Consider the following 27,582-nt stretch of genomic DNA (forward strand, 5'->3'; position numbering starts at 1 on the left):
TTATGTGACACTTTGGGCTCAGCCTTGACAAACCGCTGTCCCTGAGACACTGATCCAACATGGTAACTGGATAATAGCCATCACATCCGTCTCCCTGAGGGAATAAAAAGGGATTTCCAGCCACAGAGGCCAGTTTAAAACAAACCAGCCTTCTGCATCCTTTCCTAAATATGTGATTGTGGAGTAAGCAAAGACCTAAGAACTTGGCAACTGGTTACCACTACCATGTTGCACGTTGGGGTTTCTCACTTACCTGGGTTGATGTGTTGCTTGTTTGGTCTCCTGAGCAAGTGGTTTGAGACATTAACATGAATTAGTCTATCTATCATCTCGGTGTTTATAAACGCATGTTCAACGGGACTCCCTGTTTTCATTAACACCCTTTCTTTCCATGGAGCTTGTCAAGCCACTTTGCATTTCCCCATCACTGCACTTGTGTTTGCTCCCTGCAGTGACCATTTGGGACTTGCAGTGGACAGACTGCTGTTGCTGGAGCTGGCTTTAACCTGGAGGCCTTGTAGGACATGGCAGTGTGCGAGCATTGGGGTCCCCAGCACAGAGGAAACCCATGGTGGGACCTGGTGTCCTGATATCTGTGTCGGAGTGTCCCCGTGCTGGTGGGTGAATGGGGAGAGTGAGATGTGCTGGGGGTTTGAAAGGAAGTGCAGGTTTCGTTGCTTGAGGAGGTCTTTGTTTCATGGATGTGTTGGCCAGCACCAAGGTTTCCTTGTCTGTGGGAAATGCTGGGTATCTTAGAGAAGCAGTTTAGATCGAGTTGTGACTGCTGAGGACTCTTGGAGTGGTGTTGGGTCCTGTCTGGACCTGGATTAGCTATACAGGTACTTTGTCCATATTTTTCAAGGACAAAGATGAGGAGGCAAAAAGGGGGGTTAGATGTTAGAAGGGGGGTGGGTGACAGACCTGCTTTCCTGGCACCAGGTAACCATTGTGCTGAGCTTTCAGCTGGTTTTCCAGCTTTCTGGCACATCTGCCTCATCCGTGGTGCTTCATCAGCACAGATTTCACCATGGCGAGCTCTCCTCAGAGCTCCTCTGCAGTCAGGGCTAGTTTATATTTTTCCCTTTAGCTTCTTCTGCACTGAAAAACGCGATGCACAAGCATCAAAGCCCAACACTACATGCGAAGAGGTGCGGAGAACGTGGGGTTTGTTCCCTGCAACCTGCCATTCCCACCCTGTGTTTCTTGGGAGAGCTCTGACATCCTGCCACGTCACGAGGGAGATGGCTTTTCACCCCTTCCCATCCTATATGTGATCCCTCATGCTATAGCACACCCATTCATGCCTCCCTTGTGCCAGGGAACCCTGTGTTAGCACAGGAAAACATCATGATGCTGCACATTCAATAGCTCACTACTCTAGAGCAAGACAGGGGCTGAGTGATGCCTTTTAATATTTCTTCTCCTAGTTATCCTCTTAATTACTCAATGAAATGCCCAATGAAACAAATCACTATAATTTCTATTTCATTCTCTGCCTTTCGTGGTTTACTTAAGAGCACAGGATCCATTAAGGACGCACTTTCTCACGAGGGAATACTTTCCAATAGATCATACTTACAAAATGGTTTTATGTTCCTATCCTGTGTTTCATCCTCGTTTTCTGTGCCAGTTTGCTAATTACTGGAGAGCGGGTGGTTGGGAAGCACTGCCTCCCTTGCTGCCCATCCCTGCTGTGGTGAAGTCACAGCGCTGAGTTTGTGACATTCCCATGGCAATGAGTTTGTGACATTGCCATGGTAACAGCCTGTGATGTCAGTAGTGGGGATTACAACTTTGCAGAGCATCCAGGGGCAGGCAGCGGGGCTCTTCCATGTCTTTAAATAAAGAGGAATTAAAATGTGGGGAAGTCCTTAAGAATGCTTTAGATTTCCCTGTTTTCTACCCGAAGGAGGGAAGGCTGGTGATGGGGGCTGCCACCAGCAGTCACAGAATCACTGGATTGCTAGGGTTGGAAGGGACCTCTGGAAATCATCTAGTCCAAGGCAGGGCCACCTACAGCAGGTTACACAGGAACGTGTCTGAGTGGGTTTTGAATGTCTCCAGAGTGGGAGACTCCATGACCCCTGGTCCATCCCCTGGCCTGCAGCAAGCCCAAACTTGAGGTTTGCTTGCAGAGGCCTGAGCCCTGCAGTGACCTGGGTGTGGGATCCCGTGGCCAAGGGCTGGTGCATTGGGCATCTCCTCAACATCCTTGGGGGCTGAGGTGTTCCCCACCCCATGCAACTCCCTCTGGCTTTGCACTTCGTGGTGATACAGTGAAGCTAAAGCAAACCTGGGACCCATAAGCCCTCGTGCCAGCTTTGCTCCCAGTCCAAACTGCTGTCTCCATTTGCTTTCTTCAGTGCTTTTTGTCTAATACAGTATTAGCATAATAAGCTGCTGTTCATGCACAGACAGCGGGGGAGAGAGATTCATGTGCATGCCTCTCTAGCAACAGGAGAGTCATGTAATAAAGACACTTTATTTTGCACCTGGGGAGAAAATCTAGCTCACTTGGGCCGGTACCGCAACCTGTGCAAGGCGTTTAAACCCATGGACCCAAAACTTAAACAGTGAAGCCACCTGATTGATATTTATGTACCTTATTTTGCCAGCAGAAGCAAATCAAGCAGGCGGAAGAATCAATCTCTTTATTTTAGCTTTTCTAAGGTAGGAATAAAAATGATATTTCAAAGGCCGGCGTGTCTCAGCTGAGCGGTGGTGGGGAAAAGCAGGCGCCGCAGAACATACTGTCCTGTCTCCCGGTTTCTCAGATCATAACTTCTAAGCTGGTTTCAATAGAAATAAATGTTCAGTAGTTCCAGTGGTGGCCTTTGGAAATGGAGCTAATGGAACAAGGCAAAAAAATTGTTACAACATTTTGACAAGCACTTAAATATTTAATGCTGTGCACGGCGCAGCCCAGTTGTGCACCCATAGGAAGCTGTGCCCTTCGTTAGGGAGAGATGGAGTTTTCCTGTGGTTGGGGGAAATTAGGCAAATGTTGTTTGAGCTGTGTGTCAATAAACAAGCCAAGGGTGGCTGCAGCAGGCAAAGGGCTTGGTGGCATTTCCTGCACCAGGGACCTGTGGAGGAAGAGGAAGATGGCCAGTTCTTGGAGAGACCTGGCAGAGAACGGGTAACAGTACCCTGAGCCAAGACAGGGGAGGTGAAGAGGCTGCAGTGATTAAATAGGATCTACTGAAATCCTTCCAAAGCAGGCTTAGGAATTAAGAGCCATCAATGTCACATTGAGGGTCACTCGCTGCAGGACACCTCTGGCCTGTGTCCGGCTTCCCACTATGCTTCTGTTTAGCCCCATCTGAGGGTGAGGAAATGCATCCTTTGTTTTGGAGCCCACCCAGCCATTCCCTTCTGCTACAGAACATTGAATCTCAGCAAGGAGAGCCTCTAAAAAGGAAACTTTTCTGGAGGGGAAGGATTGGACTGTGCATGCTGAGATGTGCTTTGGATTCGGCTGTCATTAGGAAGTTAACAACAGGGGAAGGTGGTGGGGAAAGAACATATTGGCTGGCTTCACATTGTCTTTTTGTAGCTACCATCTCTACTTCCAGGCTGGGGGTGCTGGCTATTCTCTGCCTCTGCCGGGGGCTTCATCCCCTATCCAGCTCACCATGTGTGTCATTCAGAGGATTCATGGCCTTGAGTGATGCTCCAGCAGCATGCCTGTGCCATAGCAGCCTGCACATACGTGCAATACTCTGGTCTCAGGTAATACCCCCTCTGACACCAGCACGAGAATGTTGGTGGGATCAGCCACAGCCCAGATGGAGCCTGCTGTGAAACCTGCAGGCATTCCCTGCCTCGGAGCAAGCTTCCAACGTGGCTTGGCTGCTTTGGTCATACTGACCTGCACAAGAGCAGGACCTTGATTCATCTGCTACCGTGGAGCAGAAAGCTACCGGTGCCACATACACGTGCATCCCCATTAGCACTGCGAAGCAGGGCTGGTTCTCCCAGCCACTTGCAGGCAGGAAGCAGAGTCCTGGAGGGACTGGCCTGAGTGACAAACCTCAGTCTGATCTGGGACTCCTGGTTAGGGAGGGATTTTTGCTTTCTTCCCTCCCCTCTGCCTCCAGGAACAACTGGTCACAGCAGGGAGATTTTCACGCATCATTAGAGCCAAGCTTCCAACTCCACACAGCCGTCAACCCCAATCATAGTGATTTAAAAGGCAGCTCTTCTTTTAATCATCCAGGGATGCTCACACAGGAGAAGCAGGGGGATGGAGTGATGGGTTATGATGCTAAGACCCATGGTATTAAAAAGCAATGTCTCCCTGCCTGTGCATCAGCCCCGGAGCAGACCTGGAGGATGAAGTCTGCGTCTTCTCATTTTCCTTCATGGATGATTGGAGGTGGCCACGGGTCTGTGTCTGCCTGAGCAGGGCCTGCAGAAGAGCTGCTGTCTACAGGTGAGGCCTCGAGAAGTGATGTATGAAACTGTTCATAAGCAGGAGGAAGGCTCGGCATCAGCATTTCTGTCTCACGAGGTGGAAGCATCTGTCTGCACAAGGACCTGAGTGCTGGAGGTGTCTGATAGAATTGCGGATGCTGCATCAACCTGCAGCTTCACAAATCGCCTTGGAATGAACCTGAAATCTCGGAGCTGTGCTTCAGCTCTCGCTGTCCCAGCCAGCAGCCCTGACCTGAGGATTTTTCCTGTGTGCAACCATACAACCTTCTCTTGGCCTTCACCTGGGCCTGCCACAAACCCACATGCTATGTGGATATGGGAAAGACAAACACATGAGAACCATCAGAGAATTGCCAAGACACCTGACTGCAGGAGGATCAATGTCCTTCCCAAATCCTCTAGTGTGCGCAGAGGTGCTTCCACAGTGCCCATGTCTCAGAGCTTTAGAGCTTTCAATCTTATGATATGTCCAAGGGCAGCTTTGCAAAGCATCAATGTTTTTATCAAAATCCCTTGTGATGGGCTTCAAGTTTTAATTAAAGGAACTTGTTGGGGGTTTGGTTTTGGTTCCCTCCCCCAGTGGATGCTTTCTTCTAAGAAAGCAAATGGTTTGTCAAGGAAAAGAAATGCCTGTCTCTGTGTTTTTACCACTCTGTTGCATCTTTTTGGCTAACTTCTTTTGTAAGACAACCCTGTGAGCCACTCCATGAAGCTCAGCAGCCCTGTCTCACATCGTCCTCTGAGAGAGCAGCACTACCAAGGCTGGCCAAGGCAGCGTGCATGCACTGCACAGTTAGGATCCACACATGCAAAGACAACTACAGCCCTGCACGGACAACCAGCTGATGCTGCAGATAAGGTCAGTGAGTTGCAGACGTGGTTCTGCCTACCCTGACACAGCAGCAATGTAGGCAAAGGCTGCTGTTAAACTCTGAAAACCAGAAAACTTGTGGATGTGAAGCAATCAGGTTGGGGTTCTGCCCTTACTGCTGCTAATTAAGGATTGATAGGACTGAAGGTAATGGTGTAAGAGAGCCATGACATCCTTCTGGACTTTTATTTGACCTCTGCTTTTCACAGTCTTCCCTTTTGTTCTTGCTCATTGATTTTAAAGGCAAGTCTTTGGGAGGTGGCAAAATCTTGCTTAACCAGAGGGTTTTTGGCACAAACATTTGCCTTTTGGAGCTGCTCTCATCTGTTGGGTAAACATGAAATTATCTTCTTTGACTGGAACTGATCCTCCGGAGCCATGTTATTCCACTGGGGAGAGGTATTTTCACCGATTTTCAATGTGGATTATTTTTGTGACTGACTGTAATAGTTTCTTTGGCGGTATTAGGGCTTATTATGTCAGGATTTATTTAGGCATGAAGTGATTCGACATGCTGTAGTCCTGTAACTTTCCTTTGTGTGCTGAAATCCAGGAGGCACAATGATCCAAGATCCACAGGCACAATGGAAACAACCTCTCTGCAGCTGGACCCATCTCCCAAGGTCAGCTTTCCCCAATTGTTTTGCAACTGCTAAACAAGCAAATTTAAGGGAACAAAATTCTGGCAAAAAACAGGTAAAAATTCATCTAGGTGAAAAAAATTATACAGAAAAGCCTCCTAGAAAGAGGAGAAGAGGACCACAAAGGAGAGAATGCATCTTCAGAGGAGCAGAACAGGCACTGGGAACTCCCTGCCATTATCAGAGGGGTCAGTAGCAGCAAATGCAAGTGAGGATTAAATGTGGATTATACTGCAGCAGTGCAGAAACATCATCAATGCTGAGACATCTAACAAAGAGCTTAATTTCCTTAGGAGATGAACTGCTGGACAAAAAGTAGTCCTGGACGTCACTCTTCAGCTGTTACTCGTAATGAGGCGATGAGTATATTAGCTAAAGCAGTGTGTTGTGGCACCTGGTGATGCAAACTGGTGGACCTGCTCTTCAAAGCTATATATAATATGGACTTTTGGCAACCAGTCCTACATCAAATACTCCTTATGCTCCACCAGATGTCAGAAGAAAAGGTTCACTTAAAACCCTTCAGTGCTGTTCATGCCATGTAGAAATGAATAGTTAACACTGGTGTTAAACTGGTTGCTGTTCTAGCTCCATTAACATCCTTAAAATCATCCAGGACCTTTGGTTTATGGTGCTCCTGTCTTGCTGGAATTGAGAAGAATAGAGACTTTTTTGGTTTTGTGATCTCAGCTGAACAGGGCAAGCACCAACTCAGATCAAACTTTGACATGTAGAGGTGGATGATAGGGATGGATTGACTAGCTTGCATTGATTGAGGTGTAGGAGGCAAGCAAATGAGGAACTCGCCCCCAAATCCCGCCATACTCAACATAGGTCAATGGGCATCTGACCTCCTCAGCCTGAAGTCTGGATCATGCTCTGCTTAGGCAAAAGGAGGCATTTTCAGCCTGTTGAGCAGACGTCCAATTCCCTTCACAAGCAGAGACCCTGCAGGGGTCGGAAGGGGATGAACCCTTTGCGCCATAACAGCAAGCAAGGCAGCTCTTGCACCCTGTGTGCAGCAACAAGGTGCCCATAGATCCCCTGGCAAGAGCCCCGGGGGCTGGGAGGAGCAGAGGGCTATCTCCCATCTCCATTCTCTCCTACCTCACAAGCCCAAGTTAGCCTCAGCTTCTTTTGGCAGCCCAATTCCCTGCTCCAGCAAGCTCTGGGCTGGTCGGGAGGCGGCAGGGAGAGGAACACTCTGTTCAGCAGCTGCACATTCCATTAATTTAATGAGGATTTTGTCTTTTTTATTTTTTTTTTTTTTTTACAAGGCAGATGGTAAAATAGCTATTTTCTGTTGTCTAATAAATACCATCAGCAAGGCAGAAAATGTGCAATCTCGCCAAGTCTTTTCTCATTCCTTGCCCTCCTGTACTGCTGCGTTTCCCTCTCCTCTGTTGGCAGCCGGTGGAGCTGGGTGGTGGGATTGGGAGGGAGAGACAGGACACCGAAGGCAAGTCCAAAATTGCTGGTGGGACCTGCGCAATGTAACAGCAGCTTCCGTGGATTGGGCAGAGCCTCTGTGTCCTGCTGGGAAAGCTGCGCTCTGGCAGCCTTCGCTGATCCAATTCTCACTTCATCTGATTGCAGTAATAACAACTCGCGCAAATTTCCTGCCTCAACCTGAAATCTTCCAGCTCTGCAATGCAAATAATATAATGTGTGATGAGGAGCCCGATGACGGGGATAATAATAATAATAGTGATGATGCCTTTATTCAATGAATGAGTGAATCAAGCAAGCAAAAATAAATGGTATTCAGAGCCTGAAAATCAATAGGAAGAGAAATCAGGAGGAAATGCAGGGAAAGTTGCATCTCTGTGGGAGTACTGTCCTTAGGAATGGCATGAAGGAAAGATAAGCAAAGCCCTTTGGGGCTGGGCACTCATTGTTAGCCCATGTTGTTCCTGGGCTTGCGCCTCTCCTGTCATTATATTGCATTTGCTGAGCTCACCACTGCTCTGTGACTGATCCCAGCCTCTCTGTGATCTCTTTGCCCCCCGTGATTTATGGCTCTTGTGGGCTCTCGGAATGTGTCTAAGCGGTTGGCAGGCTGCAGACCTGACCTGGGTTTGGGTAATAACTTGTCTTTTGTGCCATGCCCAGGAGGTTGGCCATAAAAAAGCTCCAGACATCAATTTTCCTCTCTACTGGGATGGAATTGCAAAATGATGAGTTGGTCTTTGCCCTCATTTATCTCTTCGTTCCCTTTCTCCTCCTCTTTTTATCTTTCTCTTTTCTCCTTACCCTACTGCTCATTGCTCTCTTCTTCACTCCCCTTCCACTATCTCCTCCATCATTTATTAGCCTCCCTCCCCTCTGCACATCACTGCTGCTTCTCTCTCCCCCTCTTGCCCTTTTCTGCCTCATTTTTCCCATGTGTTTCTTTCCCATCTCAAAACTTCCATGCTTTTTCTTGCTGTGCGTAGCAGTTTGATATCTATACCCATAATAGCCTGCTAATACAGTAATTCTACAAGAGACCCTTTAAAAACCTAAAGCCTTGGCAGGCAGTAAAACTCACCTTTCAACTTGGCTTCCTCTTTATCAGGGATTCATTTCAGAGAGGATTTCCATGTGCACAGCTCTGCCACTGTTAGTAAAAAAAGGATTAATTCCTGCAACAGGTGAGTATGTTTCACAGCTCTGGTGAGCAGAATATATTCTCCGCTTCCCGCTGGTACATGGGAGATTTAATCGTCTAACACGGTGCTTCTTTTTGTGGAGCTTGTGTTTAAAGGTTTGTGTCACATACCTGTATCTGTTGTGCAGAGACCTCCGGGGGAATGCCCTCTTTCACCACCGGGGTATTCTCATGGAACCTTTTATTTATCCAAGGGGTTTTTCCTTTCTCTGGAGAGATGCAGTGTAACAAGTTTGGAGCTGACATCCTGCTGACACCTGCATCTCGGGTGGTGTTGGCATAGGTTGAGGATGCTCTACCCCAGCATCGTCAGTGGCAGTCCCTGCCCTGAGCATCTCAGATGCCAGGACCTAACTGCTGAAGCATCCCATGCCTCCTGTCTGTCCCCCTAAGCAGTGCTTGCTCATATGAGGGTCTGGCACAGCTTCTGCCTGGCAGTGCATCTTCTCTGAGCTTTCAGAGTGGAATCTTCCATAGACCTAAAGAAAAAGGACAAGCTTCTCCTGCCCTTACCTCTTGTAATGGTGTCTGCAGCTTTGTTTTGTATTTAAATCTTTGCAAATCTGTTAATGGATAAAATATGCAGAGAGCAATGCTGGGAAATTGAATCTGACTTGCAACTGTGTAGAGAGGCACTTGGTAAATTGAGTAAGACTTTCCCTCCTTTTGCCCCAACACCTCCAGCAGGACCTGCCATGGGCAGTAGGGAAATAGCAGTGTCCTAAAGTCCTCTCCATCTCCAGTGCCATATGGGTTTGGGAATTGGAGAGGTGAAGAAACCAGATATTGCAGGACTGACCTCTCTTGGGCTCACCCTGTCACTCAGTCTCCCTGCTGGTCCCTATACATGGGTAGAATGGGCAGTATTGCATGTAGCATGTGGTTTCTCTCTAGTAGTGGCTGAGGTAGTGGTGTCTTGGGGGGCACATTGAGTGTGATGGTAACAGGCAGAGAGCAGCCCTGGCAGCAGGCAGCAAGTAACTGACTGCCAGTTCCTGGTTTGGGGTTGCCAGCTAATCCCAACATGGATACCCCAAGCTTCACCATCTCTAGTGGGTTACTGAGCCATGAGGCCGGAGATGGCACTGAGTGGGGAGACGTGACTTGCAAATACTCCTGCCAGGCTGTTTTCTGGACAGCACAAATCTGGAATAATTTCCCTTGCCAGGCTGCCAGCTTTAGACGCAGAAGATGAGGTAGGAGATAATATGGCACGTCTAGTGCCAGGTATTCCAGAATTTCTAAGTGCATTGCAAGCAGGCAGCTACAGGGCAGCATTGCTCTTTCCATTTCACACACAGGAAGGCCCTTGAAAAAGTGGTGAAGTTTCCTGCCAAATCGCGCCAGGGACCATCATCTCCATTTTATATTTACAGAACTTTGGGACAATTGCTCCCTGTGCTCCACTGGCAAAATAGTAGAAATCATTCATCTTTTCTAAGAGAAAAGGGCCTGATTTAACAGAGATTCTACTCTGGAATAGGTAAACCTCAAAAAATAGTATTTTTCAAGAGCAAAAGCTACCCAGCTCCACATGAGACAGGGTCTTCAGCAAACAAGATGGCCAGAATGTGGGGAGAGAGTATGCAGATAGAAAGGAAAGATAATAAAGGATTGTGGTGAGGCATATTACCTTGCTGGCTGAGTTGTGAGGTGTCCTTCATGCATTGTTGAGTACAGCAGTGGTTGCCATCTGGTCCACCTTCATCATGTTGCTGATCCTTACCAAAACAGTTGTGAAGGGTCAAGCCCTGTTGGAGGGACAAGTGCCTGGGCAGAAACTGGCCCACAAGGAAGTCTGTGACTTACGTTATAGTTTAACGTGGTGCTGATATTCCCTTCACCAGCAGTGTCAGACCAGTGTTCCGGGTCATCCAAAGACTCTGCATCCTCAGCAGGATCCAGGTTTGAAGGGTAGCATCAAGTAACTACAGCTGCTTGGACAGAGCTTGCAAAGATGATCGAGCCAACCCCTTCTCAGTAGTGGCAGGCAGCATAAAGGGGAGCAATGGACACAGAAGGGAGGTCCAGGTTGGGTATTTGGAAAGAGATGAGCACTAAGAGTGTGGTGCAGCACCAGAACAAGTGGCCAGAGAGATTGAGATCTCTATCCTTGGAGGTCTCCAGGACTCAGACACACTAAGCCATGGCTTATCTCCAGGTAGTTTTGGAAATAACTCAGAGGGAAGATGACTCCTGTGTCTGAGGGACAGGGGACTTTCACCTTCCGTTCTCCTCAATGACATGTCTGGAAGACATGGCTACGCCGAACTGTTGCTTACTTGTGTGTTGAGGGAAAAGCCAGAGAGAGCAGAGAGAATGTCACCTCATTACAGCTGATAAGTGAGGTTCATTACAGAAAAGAAGGTCTATCAGTCTTCTTGCTCCTGAGGGGACTAGCTCTTCAGCAGGAATGGCGGGGGGGATTTTAATGGAGTGAACTGAAATTTCCAGCGGGGAGATAAGACGCTGGCATTTAGCTGAAGAGGAGAAAACATCTAGTTTTGAGAGAAAATACCTCAAACCCCAAGAAAACAGGATTTTCTCAAAGTAGAAGGAGGAAGCCCCTATGACGCTGGATTCCTGCTGGAATGAAGGCTGTGTGCCTGGGACAGTGTGTGTAATTGGTCAGGTTACAGCAGATGGATTAGCTCTTTCTTTTTATAGAGGGGGGTCTGGATAATTTGGGAAGGAGATACCTGTGTGTATGTGATGGAGAGGTGACTTTGTGTGTATAGGCCATGTAACATCAGTTCCCTATATGCAGATATGTATCTCATTCCAGAGATTTTCTGGGCTGACATGCAAAGCAGTGGTGGCTGCTGTCCCCAGAGAAGGAGCAATGGATGATCTCAATAAATATGCCTGGAGAGTCCCATTAGCCGTTCTATCAGAAACAACACTGCTTTTAACTCCCTGCCACACTTGTTTTGGTTAGTTGGCTGCAGCCCATTCCATAAGCATGGAGACACCAGGCATCACTAGCACAGCAAACCCCAATTAGTTCTGGAAGCAGCAGATGCAGGATTGAATTTACTCCCCAAGGCAATGGTGGGGAAACCAGGCTTGAAAAGTGGCCGTTTCCCAGGGCAGGCAGAGAGTGCACCCAATGCTGGCACTTGCAGAGCCCTGTGGCATTCCTGAGAGGAGCAGAGGCTCCAGCTGGTCCCAGGAGGGTGTTTCTTTGCTAATAGCTGTTTCATGAGCTGGCAGCGCTGGGGCGTGTTAACTCTACTGCAGTGCTGTAGATTAGAATCCCAGCCAGGTCCCAAACCAGCTCAGCAAGCTCCATCCTCCTTCAGATGCAAGCTCAAAGTCCCCACTTGCAGCAATATTCCCAGCTTTTCCAGCTCGCCCCTAGATGGGTCAATAGTAGCTTGGTAGCACATCCCTCGTGGCTAAAAAGCTGTTTTCAAGCAGGTTTTGCTGCCAATACCGAGTTGTGCACTATCTTTGCTTCCTGTACAGTGGTTCAAGGTTACTCTGGGTCTGCCCCTGAGAGCTACAATCACTGCCAGGACTGGCATGTTTGATGTACCCTTAGCCATCAGTCTTCCCCTTCTCTCACCTGGGGGTGAAACCCTTCTTCCAGATCAGCTTCTATCATCTTGGCTGCAATAGGAAACTGGTGGAGGAGAGGGAGTACTTCATTATAGAAGAAATCCTTTCCTGGGAAGCAGATTCAGGTGCAGGTGAGATTTCAGCAAATAACACTGAACTTCTGTGTGAAACAGCATCACCCGGTGGAGGTTGTTTTGGTGCAGATGCTCCTTCCCTATAGCAGTGGTGCCCACCAGAGCCCCGACCCCAGTCCTGGCCCAGTAGCTTCTCTGACCTCTGGCTCCCTGCTCCAGGAGCATCATTAACCTTGTGGTAAGTTGAGAGTTCAGCACTGGGTCTTAAGAACTTGGCAATAATAGCCAAGCTTGGTAAAAATAGCCCTAATAATTTAGGCAATTAGTTAATTAGCCTCATTTACTCGAAAGCACAGAGTGGCGTGGGAAGGCTTTTCCACTGTTTTTGTTACACTTTCCCCATTCATTTTGTTTGCTTTTTCCTTGCTATTTTCTCTGCTCCCTGACATAGACACAGGAACCCAAGGCACTTCAAAGTGGCATATGCAGGGAAGTGAATGCAAGCCAGGACAGGACGCTGTGCAGAGCCAGGGCAGTGCTGCAGGGAAGCAGGACTGGTTCTGATACTTGGGCTTCATGTGTCATCATGTCGTATTGGGAAGCAAAGTTTCTTTGCATGCTCTCCCTGCCCTGTCCCACCTCTGACCCTTCATTACAGGTAAAAGCTGTGATCCTGAGTTTGGCACATTCAGGATGACTCACACCTATTTGCCAGATATCTAAGGAGCCATACTCTGCACCTCACTGTTCATAGCATAGCTCTTTTGTTCCCAGCTGGAGCAGTCCGTGCTAGTCCTTATCTAGTCCTTAGACCAGAACTGACTGACAGGTGAAAGGAGGCAAGATAAAACAGGCATTTATTGGGAGGAACTGGGATGCTGGAGCATCACAAGGCTCAAGGCAAGGGGATGAGGTTGGCCCTTGATATGCTGGCAGAGCATCATCCCACCGTTGGCATGTACCTGCCAGCCCCATGGTGACTGCATCCCTTGGTCCTCACTGCTCCCACCCAGCCCCTGTGGACCATGCATGGTCTGCAGGCAGAACTGTTCAAAACCTTTGTCTTTGCCTGTTGCGTGGCTGCGCAAGCTCACCTGGTCTGGGAGAGCTGGTGGTCAGATCCCCTGTCCTCCTCTGACTTAGAGGAGTCCCATTCATTATTGACCTGGGGAGCTGAATGAATTGTCTTCTCGAATTATTTCTGAAGGTATTAGATCATCCCAGATTGTTCATCTTCTCCAGAAATGACAGCTCGCAGGCACCTGGGAATAAATGGTGCCTTGGAACAATTTCCTTGTTTCTATTCCAGGCAACAGGAATTCCTCAGATCTTGACATCAGTCCCCAAACCCTGGCGTGTTAGCATAACCTTCAGACAGCTATGAGATTCTTGACCCAGAAAAAGGATGGGATTTATTACGAACCCTGGGAGACCAGTGTCCTTGCAGCTCATGTACCCTAGTGGTGTGCAGTATATTGTATGCTCCTCTGGCTGGAATTTTCTTGTCGAAACAGCTCTCTGTCAGGAAATGCCACTTCCACAAAATGGGCTTTTGTGTGTGAAATCAAATCAGTGTTGATTAATTTTCTTTTTGGAAAAGAGGAAAAAAAGAGCCCTGTTAAAAATGTCAAGATGTTTTCTCTTTACGTTCTCTGAAGAAGGGCTTTAATTCTTTATCTCTTAATGACCTTTGTTTAAAGCCTTTGTGTTTTGTAAGAAATATTCAAAGGGGATGAAGCAAAATGAAGTGTTAAATGTATTTTGAAGAAAACTTGTCCATTTTCATGCGCTTTTTAAATTTTGTTTAAAGGGTGGCAGGAATCATGCTGCTTTTCTCTCTGATTTTGTGCCTTTTTGTCCTAAACCAAGCATGCTTTCAAGGCTTCAAGCTCCCCCCTGGCTGACACATGCCAGCCTCTCCCACTGCACTGTGTGCTGTGGGAACAGCATTGACTCCTGCCTTGACCCTGTTCACATTGTCAAATCTCCCTCAAGGTGACAGCGCTGAAGCTGAGCATAAGGGTCAAACCTTTGAGCCCTCCTTGAGGCTGACACCACTCTCTGCAACATTGGAGCCACTGCGGTGACCTGCAGGGATGTCCACTTTTGGCTCTTGGAGCTCCTACATGCGTTTTTGCTGCACCAAACTGTGACGACAGCATCCCAGAGCTCCGACTCGAGCCAACATGGTCATGCCATCAAACCATGGCTGCGCCCCACTCCCCTTCGGCCAGCAAAGTGCTCAGCCATCCTAAGGAGCTCTCAGTGCTGACTCCCTCTCCCTGGAAGCCCGTCTCCTCCCCAAGTGCTGCTACCTTCACAGGGATGTTATCTCATGCTGAGTGCAGCATTCCGCAGCAACATGACCTAATCAAAAAGCTTAACAAATATTGCCTTAGTTGCTCGTTTACTTTGTCTCTCATTTGACTGGCTAAATTGGACCAGCATGTAGCATGAAGGATCATTATTTTCTGCAAGGCAGAGGTGATGGATCAGCCTGTGGGTAGGACACTGAGCTTTCTCACCTAGCCCTGGAGTCCCGCCTTTGTTAAGAGATGCAAGGCACCAGGATTGAATGGTGGAGGATGCATTCATGGAGACAAGGCATTTTCGCTTGTGCAAAGTGAGTGTAAATTGTCGTGGATCATAGTGTAGTCTTGGTTGTGTAGAACACACAGTGTGCCTTGTGCAGGCTGCAGCTGCAGGCTGGACAGGCAGGGGAGGAACACAGGATGCTCGAGGCAGGAGAAGATGACACCAAGGCGCAGTCAGTTGGGGCAAAGCTTTTATTGCTATGGAAGCTTATTTTTAGAGCTGGTCTACATTGTTTCACAAACATTAAGGGTTTTTGTTTGGGGACTTTTTTTATCCTGGGAAAAAGGTTTTTTGACCTACATAGAAAGGTTTGCATAAAGCTTTTGCATCCTTCAAAATTACTCATAAAACTTTTTAAAAAAATAGAAAAAGAAACAAAAAGTTGTTTCAAGTTATTTGAAACTAATGGAAAAAAGTTCACTCTGATTTTTTGTTAGTTTTCCTTCCCTCATTCCCTTTTTTTTTAGCTCTAAGTAAAAAGCGGGGTAGTGGGAGAGAAAGGAAAAAGGAGTCATTAAAGGAAACTGAACATTTCTACTTTCTACTTGAAAGAACAAGAGTTGAACTGGAAAATGTTCTTTCAACTTAAAAAAAAACAGGAAAAAGTTTTGGCTGAAGGGTAAATATAAATGTTTCCAGTGAAAATGTTCTGAGGGGAAAATGATTAGTTTGGTGCATTTCTCTTTCCCATCCCCATGGGATGCCCTTAGTTGTACACTTAAAAATGTGAGCTGCAGAGATCACAGCCAGCCAGCGTTCAAGTTCCTCCTTGGGACTGCAACTTTCCTGCTGTTGCTTTGGGAAACAAATTCTCTGGATAGGGGATGCAAATTTAGCATGGTTTTACTCACGTGGACCCACATGGATGCTTTTAACCTCTGGAGCTGGAATTTCACTATTGTCAGGGCACAAGCACTCGCTCACGGTCAATGAAATCTCCTGTTGTAACTGAGGCTGTGGGGGACAGTTTCAAAGTCATCAAGCCTTTATTAAATCTACATCTCTTTCCATTGCATTGCTTTTCATTTTTCTGGCACCGCATCCCTCTCTGCCTTCCGACACATATGTCTCTTGCTGGAATCTCTTCTCCCAGCCTTCAGCACTCAAACAGCTGAGCAGCGTTTGTGTGTGTCTCCAACAAGTAGCCGCCGAGCCAGAGAAACGCATTAGCTGCCTGACCTGGTTCCAGCCAGGTGTGAAAAGATGCAGTGGCTCTGGCTCCGCTCCCCCTTTGCTGACCATGTGAGGAGTGGCAGAAGCCTTCTCCTCTCCCCACCAGCTTGCATCGTTCAAGTCTACTTAAAGATGAAAAAAAAAGGGATAGGAGTGGTGAGAGGATAGACAGAGCCAATCACAGGGAAAGCTGGGCAGATTAAAAGGCATTTACTGGGCTTTCTGTACTGGAAATGAAAGAAAAACCCTTCAATTAGCTGTCTGCCCGAGGAGCTGAGCAGGAAGGGATAAAAGCTGAGATGCTTTTGCGGGAGCAAAGGGAAATTGCCAGCCACGAGACAGTCTGTGGGCTCTGAGTAAGGCGTTGTTGTCAGAGGGGTGTTCAACATGTAGTGCTGCAAAGGGAGGGGGCCTTCCCTTAGAAAGCAGTCCAGAAAGGCTCCTGGTTTCTTTGAGGCTCTCCTTCTTGGGGACAGCCCATTACTGCAGTCCTAAATTTGTGCTCAGAGCATGTGAGCTTCCCCTTGGCAAGTGCTGGTGCTCATGTCTGGAGCAATAAGCTTGCTCATGTGCTCAGGGAGGTGATGCAGCTGCTGGGCAGCATGATTATATCTCACGACCCTCATTCTCCAGAGCCAAGGTCCTCTTGCACTCATATTTCCATGTCCCATATATCAACATACCCAACCCCAGTGCTCTGGGTCACTTATCACAATTTTATGAAGCAAACAGGGCACCTGGGAAGGCAAGCCACAGATGTTCCGCCTCCCCAGGCTTTGAGCATCCTCTCCTTGCACACACACACACACACACACAGGCTCCCTTTACCTAACAAACAATTATTTAACAAAGTATGCAAATGGAATAATTACTGTTATTTGTTTAGCTGTTATAAGTGTTTGAAATGTAAATGTCAACTTTGGGATTTTTGCAGGGTACGTGTGTGTTGTTGTTGGCTTTCTCTCTCACCCGTGTGTTCTCCCTGGATTGCAATTTGATAAATTTCTCCTCGTCCTGGAAAAAAAAACCTAATGTGATTTCTCTGCGATTACAGCAGAAGATGCCGAAGTGGGGATTACTCACAGTAACTCCTCTTACTTAGCAGAGCTGAGTGGGAGGCAGGATTCATTACACCGTGCAGAGAAACAAAGAGGAAATATCTTGCAGCCGACTGCTTGTGTCTGCTGAGGTGCCACCCTCACTGGTGCTGGGGCTTCCCTCCTTGGAAAGCAGAGGGTCAGGAAGGGCAGCAATGGTGATGTTGGGGCCATGGCAGTGGGCTCATGGGAACCTGTTCCTGGTCTGCTTCAGCTCCTCCATACACAGGGGGAGTGGTGTGTCTGAACTCTGGTTTTCTAGGAGGTAATATTTTTCCCTGCAGAAGGCTGGAGAAATAGAAATCGCATTACAGCCACTCTGGTATGGATCTACCTCACTGGCATGAGCAGAGCAGAGTGCTGGTACTCCATACAGTAATGTTTTCCAAGGGCAGGTTCCACTGTTGCCCATCTTGGCTGGCATTTGGTATAAATTGAGCTCTGAGGAGATGGGCTTTGGTAGGTCACAGCCTGTAGTTCAGGCAATTGATCCAAGGCTTGTTACCATTGCCCATGTAGGATTTCAGGAGTCAGCCTGTAATCTAGATGCTGCTGAGTGGCTTTTGCAGTCCAGTCTCAGCAGCTGGTCCAGGCTGAGAAGGCTGTTACAGACAGGGCAGGGCCCCTGTAACTGCAGCACCTCTGCTGATGTTTCACAGCATCCCATACCCACTGGGGAGAACACAACCATGCTTGAGCTTTCTCAGATGCCCAGCTCCGAGATGAATCCAGTTGGATTCATCAGCTGGCAGCAAGCCTGGCATCAGCCTTCCATTCAGTTGGCTCAAAAGCCAGCCCAGGAGCTGGTGTGAAAATGGAAAGGCTGCATCATTCATGTATCCCACCCTCCATCCCCTTCGTGGCGCCTGTCCACACAGCATGCCGGGATGTGGAGCTCATGGTTTTCCTGTGAATCCCAGGGCAGGAGAGGGATAAGAGGTTTTCACCTGCAGTGTGAACCAAGGGAACTGGAAAGAGCGAGGCAATAAACATAACTAACAGCTCTGCTCCCAGAGGAGCAGGGATTGCTTCACACCCAGCTCAGCACTGCGAGAGGAACCCCAGAGCATGGTGCACAGCCAGGGCACTCACTGCTTGTGGCAGGACTTCTCTGCATACAGATGCTTCCACTGAACCATGCCCAGCATGGATTCAAGTCTACTGGGGTCAGTGCTTGCAGCTGAGGATGGCTTGGGCGTAAGCCTACACAGGGTGGTGGCGAAGCACAAACCTGTGGCATGGCTGTGGCACAAAGATGCTAAACAAGGCTTTCCTGCTCCCTCAGGTTTCCCCTCTGCTCTCTGGCAGGGCATGAGTTGCTGGCACAGGAGCACTTTGGCATGCTAGCTAAATGCTAGGAGCTGGTGCATGGCTCAGACATGTTCATCTCCTAAATGGGTCTGTGCATGCTCTCTGGACTAGCTTGTTAGTGCCATGCTCTCAGTGCAGGTACGTACAGCCATGAGCGATGCTGCTGGTCCATGGACACTTGCACCAGACAGTCGGGCCATGGGGTGGAAACAGCAAAGCCACTTGTTTCTTAATTGCAAAGACAGGAATCCAATGAGCTTTGGTAGATTTCATAGCCCAGAAGGCTCGTGTAATTGAAGCTGGTGATGATTTGTCATGGCTCTGGGCTCTCCCTGTTTCACTCCTGCTTGCTCCCTCAGTCTCTCTTATTCCCTCTTTCCTTCTTCATGATCTCATTATCTCTGTGCCTTTCTCTTTTACTCTCTTCAACTGTAGTGCTTCCTGGCATGAGGAGGTACCTCAGGATCTATTAGTCTTTGAGGGATTTAGGTTTTGCCTGTCATGGTATTTTCTCATCCATTATACAAGAAAACCTCTTTCTTCCTGTGACCAGAAAACCTGCACCCACCAGACAATTCCAGCTCATTTCCAAAAGTGATCATAAATAATGCATTACTTGTGGTCAATACCCCCAAAGCAGCCATGAACTTCCCAACTTCCCACCCCTACCAGGTGAAGGTTGAAGCGGCATTATCATTTTTATTTAAATTCCTTTGTAGGTGGCAGGTTTAATGCCATTAACATATTTCAATTCATGCCATTCTTATTTTAATTAGCCTTAAGTAATTAGTTCTAATTCATCGCCATTTTTTGCTCTGCATATTTTGGGTTATTTACTTCCCTTGCTAAGTAACAATTTGATGTAATTATGTGCTACTCATTCTTTCTATTTACATATGCTCACTCACTCAGATTTCCTCGTTGAAATTTCAACAGATCCTTTGAATTCCCTCTTGAATTGTTTTCCGAGTTGTCAGTGGTGTGGAAATTGTGGGGTGGAAAGAGAATTGACCCTCTTCTCTGGACATCCCTGCTGCCAAAGGCAGTGACAGTGCATGTGAGCACCTGGGCTGGCAATGGGCTGCTCTTGGCAGGGAAGGTCCATTGCCAGGCTTTGTTCCTGGGAGTGTGGATTCCCATATGAAAGCAGTTTGGGGACCGTGTCCAACTCTCTCTGTCTTCCTCTTGGGTTACTGTAGCCCAGATGCCAAAGGGACCAGTCACGGTTGCCGCTTCACTTCATTTTCTTTGTGCAGCCAAAGATGCTTTGGCTTTCCAGATGGAAATGGTCTGGCTTCCCAGAAGTGCAGCGCCTCTGTTTCTCAAAACCTTTGTGCCCTTTAAAATGCTGTAATTTTTTTAGACATTTTGGGTACTTTGAGCAAATTTACCACATTTATATATGGCAATTTCTTATCTGGAATGTAGTTTTATCTCAGCAGCTATTTTCCTAAACCCCTCTCATGGACCATATTCTTGTCTTCACCTTCTTTCCCCTAGGATTGCCCTACTCTTAGCACCTTCTTAGCCGAGATTCTCAGAGGATCACGGTTCATCCATCCAAGGCTATTTGCTGATCAGCTGCTCTGAATCCATCTGTTTCACTCCCTCAGAACTTGATTCTGAGAGGTCTTTACATGATTTCCTGCAAAAACGTGTATTTCATGCTCACATGGAGCGGATGCATACCTGTGTGTATATGCCTAGCAACTTTTAAGTGCATTATCCAACTCCAGCCGAATTGGATGGAGGGTAGCAGTCTCAAAAATAGCAAGTTCCCTCAAGGTTTGAGCAAACAGGCAGAGGTAGAAGAGAGATGCCCTACTTCTACTGAGGAAAAAGCTGCCATGTTGTGCTGAGCCTTTGTTTGATGCCAGGGAATCCATTTGGGAGAGAGCACCCCACCCACAGGAAGGACTTCAGTCAGCCCACACACCTTCTTGGGCTCCCAAGTCAATCAAGGAAAGCAGGATTTCATAGTTCTGCTGCTCATAGAACTGCTTGTTTTTTTTCAAGTAGCTTTTCCACTAAAATCTTATCAGCCCTTTGAATCCATGTACCATTAGCAAACGCTGCTTTCTTCATGAATATGCACGTTCACAATGTGTAGCATTGGCTTAACCGCTCCCATTGAAGTTGATAATAAAACTCCTGCTGACTTCAAAGAGAACAGAGTCAGTCAATGCTGAGTGCTTTGGAAAATCCCACCCCTGGTTGTTATTTTATTTTTAACACATCTACTCAGGAGCTGTGGGATGGGACTAAATACTCAAGAATGAGTAAAGAGGGGAAAAAAAAGAGAAAAGATCAAACAGCTAAAAATGAAAATCCAGATTCTGAACTAAATATTTAACAACCTGTCCTTGGATCTAAGACTCACAGTGGAGCATTTCTCCTTTTGTGTGAGGAAGGGTCATAAGCTGCTGCCTTGAGGCATGAGAATGTTGCTTATGTACCTCACACTGGCTTCCACCACGATCTTCTCATGGAGGCCATTGGTAGAAGTTTAGATCTGAATGACACGAAGTGTGGGACCTTCAAACTGTGTCAAGGCTACGTGTGATCATGAGTCAGAGTGGAATTGATTCCTTAAATTCTGTCCCTACAAGTTTTCCGTGTCTAGGAGGGCCCAGAAAGGGACTGGTCTCCTCTGCTGGCACCAGAACAAGGCAAAGACCAAAGCATATCGTGGGTTATCAACTCTGCAAACTAGCAGACCACAAGTCTCTTTGATCCCATCTTAAGTGATCCGTTCCTTCACTTCTGTTTTTCTATGAGTTGTGCAGGAAAAAGGTGTTTTGCAGATTTTTAGCTTTCTTTCAGACGAAGTATACGTTCTCAGGTCTCCCTTTTCCCCATACTTGGTGCCATAGCTTCCAAACTATGGGAAGCTGGAGGGATCCTTACCACCATTCAATTTAGCAGAGCGCTATGCATCCAACTGACTTCAAGGGGGCATAAACATGCTTAAAATTGCAACCCATGTGTGATTTCAACTGAGCAGAACTCCCTCAACGTAAGTACGTTATTTACCTGTTTTGCTGAATCAGGACATGTTCTCCTTACAGGGACTTTGTGTTTTAGTGTTAGCTATTTTGGTATCTTCTTCTCCTAAGATTATTTCCAGTGGAAAGAACGCAGTATTTTTCATTCCAGCAGTATTTTTGGTAACAGTTACTATTTCCTCACAATATGTCTGTATTTTAGGACAAAACCAAATTATATGTTGGAAGCTCCTTTCCCCACTGCAGTTTCTCCAGCACTACTCATGAGCCAGTAGCATCAAGACCACAATCTGGAAGAGGTACAATAGATGCTATATTAAGTTTTATACAGACCCACCATCAAATTACATGCAATAGCTACTTGATCGTGTTCTATCAATCCGTTTTCACTTGGCCATTTGAAAAGCAATTGCTTTTATCTTGATGGCTTATTTTTTAATTCAGACCCTGCAAGGATTTTACCTACAGTTTTTGTCTGATGACAGCACAATTCTCTTGTTCATCTGTTTTGGCACAATGTGATTTTGTTGGGACATAGTTGCATGATAAGGGGTATAGGCAAAAAGGACCCTCTCACTGTAACTCATATGAATTGTTTTTCTGATTTTTGTCTGTTATTATCTGTTCCTCGAAGTGAAGGCTATAATAATCTTGATGGCAGTTAGGACTTGATGCTGTAAAACAGTCATACTAAAACCAGTAACAGATATTTTTTGTTTCATTCTCCTGCCACCATGCTCCAGAAGACTGTAAATTACCATCAAACTTCTACAGAGTTAGAACCTGGTAAAATCCTATTCCCTGGCTACACTGTATATTTGTTATTATCACACAAATCCTAAGTACTTTGTGTAATCTTTTAGGCTGTTTTCCTAATATTCAAGTGCTTTAGGAGAAAACAGGAGGATCATAATTGTGGAAAATCGTATTATGTTGCATTTATTGTCCATTCCTTGAGATCCAAAGGGTTAATTTTCCCTTGCTCTGTAGCTTGTACAAACTTTGTATCAGTATAATTAACTCAATTTGGTGCAGGTGGGCACAGAATAGGGCATTATCTTATGGTGTTATCTGATACTACAGATTTTTCTTGATGGTCGATTCCTTAAACTTGGTCAGGAGAAGACCTACAGAGGTTGAAAGGGTCTCCAGTTTGGATTCAACACAAATTATTCCTAACTTCTATCCCACATACCTATTATTCTTCTGGTCAGTACTTCTACTTGAAATTTAATTCTAGTTTGCTCTAAAACCCATTGTGAAGAACTATGCTTGACTCAATAGGTTTTATTATTTTAAAAAGCCTGTAAAATTATGGTTGCACTTTTTTGTAAGTGCCAAAGAGATCTTGGATAGTTGCAGAAGTAACCCCCAGAATGAATAGAAATCCGGAAGAAATAAATTCATACAAATACTGCATTAATTCCCTATTAGGAACCTGCATGCTTTGTTCTAGATTACATTTTCATTCTGGAACTTATATAAAAGCACCTTATGGCATGAAACTTTTAGGCATATTAAACTCATCCCATAATGTTTGTTTTTGTATGTGGACAAGAGATTACTGTTTTCATTCTGAGTTTCCAAAGTCATTAAAAAAAGCAACCATTACTTTTTTGAATACTTACTTTATAGTCTGGTATCTGTCCTATGCTAGTTAATTCATGTAGATCTAAAGAAATCCTTGTAGGCAGGGTGGCATCAGAAATATGGAAATATAGCATCTGGGTGGAAAGGGTTGGGTTTTGCAATGTTTCCATTGAAATGATTTTTTTCTGCCAGATGAACAGATGCAGTGAAAACAGTCTTATCTGCAGCCTTTCTTTTGGGGAGATTAAATGAGTGAATCATCTATCAAAACATTATCTCATTTGATTAAATAGAAGATATTTATAGCATTTCTAAATATAAACCAAACTGAGACAGGAAGGTTCACAAGGAATGGCCACTTTACACAGTCAGATGCTTTCTCTGTACCCAAAAGTATTTTTAAATTCCTATTTCTTTACCTAGATTGGGTGAATACAAGTTCACTGTGTACTGAGGGTGTTTACAGTCTTCATACTCATGTTTTGGTCTGATTCTGTGGGCTGCAGATATGTTTGTTTATAGATTTCCCATACCTCAGTGTTTTCCAGAGTCTTAGCCTTATGTTCTGGTAGAAGTTCTGGAATAAATACCTGGAAAGCTTGAAGATTTAGCAATAAAATGGTAGAAGAATTGGTATCTTGCAGGAAATTACAAGATTTTGACATTTATTTGAATTCTGAATAGAATATTAAGTTAATATTAAAATATATTTCAGGTTAATTTCAATGTCATGTAAATATGAATGATTGAAGATTTTATTATATGATAAAAATAGAAATGAAAAGTTCTCTGAACTTCATTCTTGAAAATTAAATGTTTGATTTACCAAAACATTTCTAATTCTTTTAAAATATGATTTTACCAGAACTGATTCATGTCAGGAGAAATTTCAGTTTTGCTGAAATGCAACTTTCTGGTGGGAAAGTGAACTAATGTCTGACCAGGACTGCCTAACTAGAGCTAACTGGTCACAGCCTTTGCTATGGGTTTTTTAGCCCTTTGACCATTGGTATGACACTGTAGTGTTGGGCTTTTTTGTTTTTGTCTTTTTCTCGACTGAGCTACATCTTCTTATTAAAATAATTTTGCATTTGTTCTGAGACATTACCATATTTTTGTACATATATAAAAACTCCCTTGTAAGAAGGCAAACCAAACTCTTTTATCTTACTGCCCCTTTCATGAAAGTCTCCTTTGGCCATTTATTTTTATGATTTTGCCTTTTCCCTTGATTAAGTGTTGAGATTTCTGTTAGACTTTTTAGTATTCTGTCTTGGTTTTGGTTTACAGTGTTCATCTTCAGAGCCTGAAGTCTTTGTATTTATTTATCAAGGGAGGCAGGTTTTTTATAACTGCATTTTCTTTACATTGTTAGCAATTCCAAGAATTTTCCTGAAGTAAAAGCTTTCTCTGCTTCTTGTAAGATATCATCATGAGTAATCCTGAGTCATTTTACATATTCTAAAATATCTTTTCTAAGATGGTCATACTGACATTTGTGTTCTCTGTCAACATAGTATTTAATACCAAGCCTAATGCTGTGTGTTCCTTGCTTTCCAGAGAACAATCTGAACCAAAAATACACCATTAACTGAATATTTTCCATCACATATTTAAACTCTGGTATGGAAGATGATTATTGACTTTCCAATGAAATGATGTAGTCTTCTGCAGAAATCAATTCTTATAATTCTTCACCAGCTGTATTTAAGAACTAGCATTTGGCTAGCACTTTTCAGGATTTAAAATAGAAAAATCTCTTGTGAGGTGTCTTTCCTTAAGAGATCTCCAACAGTCTGCAGTCACATTACCCTGTTTTGAAATACAGGGAAATAGAGGCACAGCTGTAGAAACTTGGCCCAGGTAACTCAATGACTGAAGCAGGCAGAAAAAGAGAAACCAAGCCAAAAAGGAGAAACCAAGGCATCAGTGCTGTATTCGTCCCACTGGGCTGTTACACCATTAAATAATCTGTTCAATTCACACGAGTCTTAATTTATGTCACTAGACTCTAAGAAGCCTGTGTGTCGTGTATGTGTGAATGTTCCTAGATAGACAGAGAGATGCATACTTCACATCTTTGGTGTTACTTTTGGTATTTCACTGTGAACTGAACCCTGTCTTGAACACATTCCCATGAGCACTATGAACATCCCCTTAAATAAGTATGATCCATCTTGATTTTCCAGATGAGTCAGGAAAAAACACTTCTTTTTTTTTTCTGACACGGTAAGCCAATTGGTACAGAGAACTGAAGTCACCCAGGCATTTCCCTGGCCTCTAAGGAACCCTTTGGCTTCTAGCCATCAGCTTTTTGTCATCAGCTGCATTCTGCTTCTGGCAGCAGTACACCTCAGGAAAGAACACAAATCTTTCTCCTTGTGAATTAAAGCTCACAGGTCTGGGTAGTTAAAAATCCTCCACCTTTGTCTTTAGCTTCCTGAATTTTATTCCCACTATTTCTGCATGTTTGTTGGCTTTGGAGAAGGGTCCTAATATGCTTTTCGTGATTTAGCTGCCCCATTCAGGACCAGTTGCAAACATTTCCTTTAGAAAGCTATTTATGGATGGCAGTCTGGTCTTCTGGTAACGTCTCCTTCCATTTCTTTACCTATTTATATTTGATTGTCTCATGTTGATCTTTGAAGTTGCAGTGTCTGTTTTTCCTCTAGAGTTTCTGGATCTCCATTCCTGAGTTTTGAATAGATAACATGGCCAATGGTATATTACAGGAGTGGAAGATGGAGAGGTTTGGGCATGATGACTCTAAGAGCTGTCTAGATCTTGGTATTTCGAAAGGATTAGAATTGGCCCCCACAGAAGTCATGGCAGTCATAATGTCATTGGTTTCTGGAAGACTCACAGCAAGAAGCCCCCTAGAAGACAGTAGGATTATTTTTGCAGTATAGGTTATTAGCATTGTCCCTGGATTACAGCAAAACTGAGGCATGGAGCCTTTTGTATACAAAATAGCTCTCAAGGTTGTAACCAAACCTTTAAAATTACAAGACATGGCTGCTCGAAACTGGAAGGATGGGTACAAGAATACAGATGATTTTTTCAGAACTAAATTGTTGATTTTTGCAAATTTGGGTTTGCTAATCTCAGGAAAACCCAAGCTTGGTAAAAGGCTTGATCTTTTTGAAAGGCTACACTCACTTGAGAGACCAGGACTTTTCTTTCAGGACTGCAAAATTGCAACTTTCAGGCCATGCTTTGGAAGGGATTGGATGTAATCTGTACCTTTTGCATGACATAAATGAATTAGATGAGATGATCAGGCACCAGAGTGTCCTCAGGTCTTAGTTAAGTATTGGGATTACCAGAGCATTTGCTTATGGTGAGGAGAGAGGATTTCTTTTCATCCATCTCCTGCCTGCAGAGAGAACTGCTTCTCTTGTGTCTGTTCACTGTAGCTGTTGGCCAAATGCTCCCAAACTACCACAGCAATGATACTGTATTGCTACAGCTTGGGTAGCTCTCACCAGTCAAGCCTTGCCCGTTTTAGCAATATAAAGGTTGTCTAGACTAAGTTCATCATCTAGACTCCTCCATAGCTGGTGGAGAAAGTTCAACACCTCCAGAATGTAATTCATCCCATCCAAAAAAAGATGTTTAAGACAGGAAGAATGAATCACTCTCTGGGGGCTGGTGCGCATCTCTCTATTCACTGATGATAAAAGAAGTCTAGACAATTGCCTTAACCTAGACACCCAGCTGTAAGATACCTTCAGCTGTGTGAGATCTAGCTATGCTTTCAGGTCCCAAAAGACAGATTTCAAAACCACTGTTCAAATGTGTGGTAGCTTTCTGATTTCCCTGCAGCTTTCAAGCTCAAGTCACTTTTGACAATCAGACTTATTCTGTCTCAGTGAGACACATAGAGCAGTTTTACCATAACTGAATAGCTTTTTAATGAAAGGGTTTTTACCCTGAGTCCCATCTGGGACTTGTCCATGAGAAGTTGATGATGGTTTGAGGACTATTTCTTCCTATTACTTGCTGAATCATTGCCACCGTTAAATATTGCTGCATAATTTCCTCACAAGGAGCCTGTGGCATGTAGATAATATTCAAAATGTGGTCCCCATTGGTTACTTTGATTGAATACATGCCACACATGATGTCTTCCATGAGCAGGAGCACAACTCTTCACCTGGTAGTTGCAAACACATTTATGAGTTCATTTCTCGTGATCTGAAATTCATCTCTCATCCTTACTCTAGCCTTCCTATGAGCTCATTTGTTAAAGCCTTTGAGGAAAGGCAGACAGGAAAGGGCATTGGATGACTGCAGAAGGAAAGGGAGAAGGCAGTAGAGTAAACAGACTGTAAGGAGTTGCAGTGCATGCATGAAGCCCTGGAGAAGGAGGCTGCAGTAGATGCAGCTGAGAGGAGGTAAAGTCTCTCACACTGGACAAGCAAAGCTGCCATATTGGATATTTGCAGTTCATCACTGCCCACCTTGCCCATGGAGATGACCCTTGCAGGAGCAAAACTGGCAGCTTGAACATTAGCTGCTCCCCTTTCCAGCCCATATCTTAGAGCAAAGCCACCTTCAGCTGATGTTTCCATGAA

General features: G+C 45.3%; 1 protein-coding gene across 3 annotated transcripts in view; it reads left to right on the plus strand.

Moving 5' to 3' along the window:
- Positions 1 to 27,582, plus strand: part of ELFN1 (extracellular leucine rich repeat and fibronectin type III domain containing 1) — a 120,811-nt gene that overhangs the window by 37,180 nt on the left and 56,049 nt on the right. The gene's annotated exons all lie outside the window — the stretch shown is intronic.

This window comes from Strigops habroptila, chromosome 4, assembly GCF_004027225.2.
Source record: "Strigops habroptila isolate Jane chromosome 4, bStrHab1.2.pri, whole genome shotgun sequence".
Lineage (NCBI taxonomy): Eukaryota > Metazoa > Chordata > Aves > Psittaciformes > Psittacidae > Strigops > Strigops habroptila.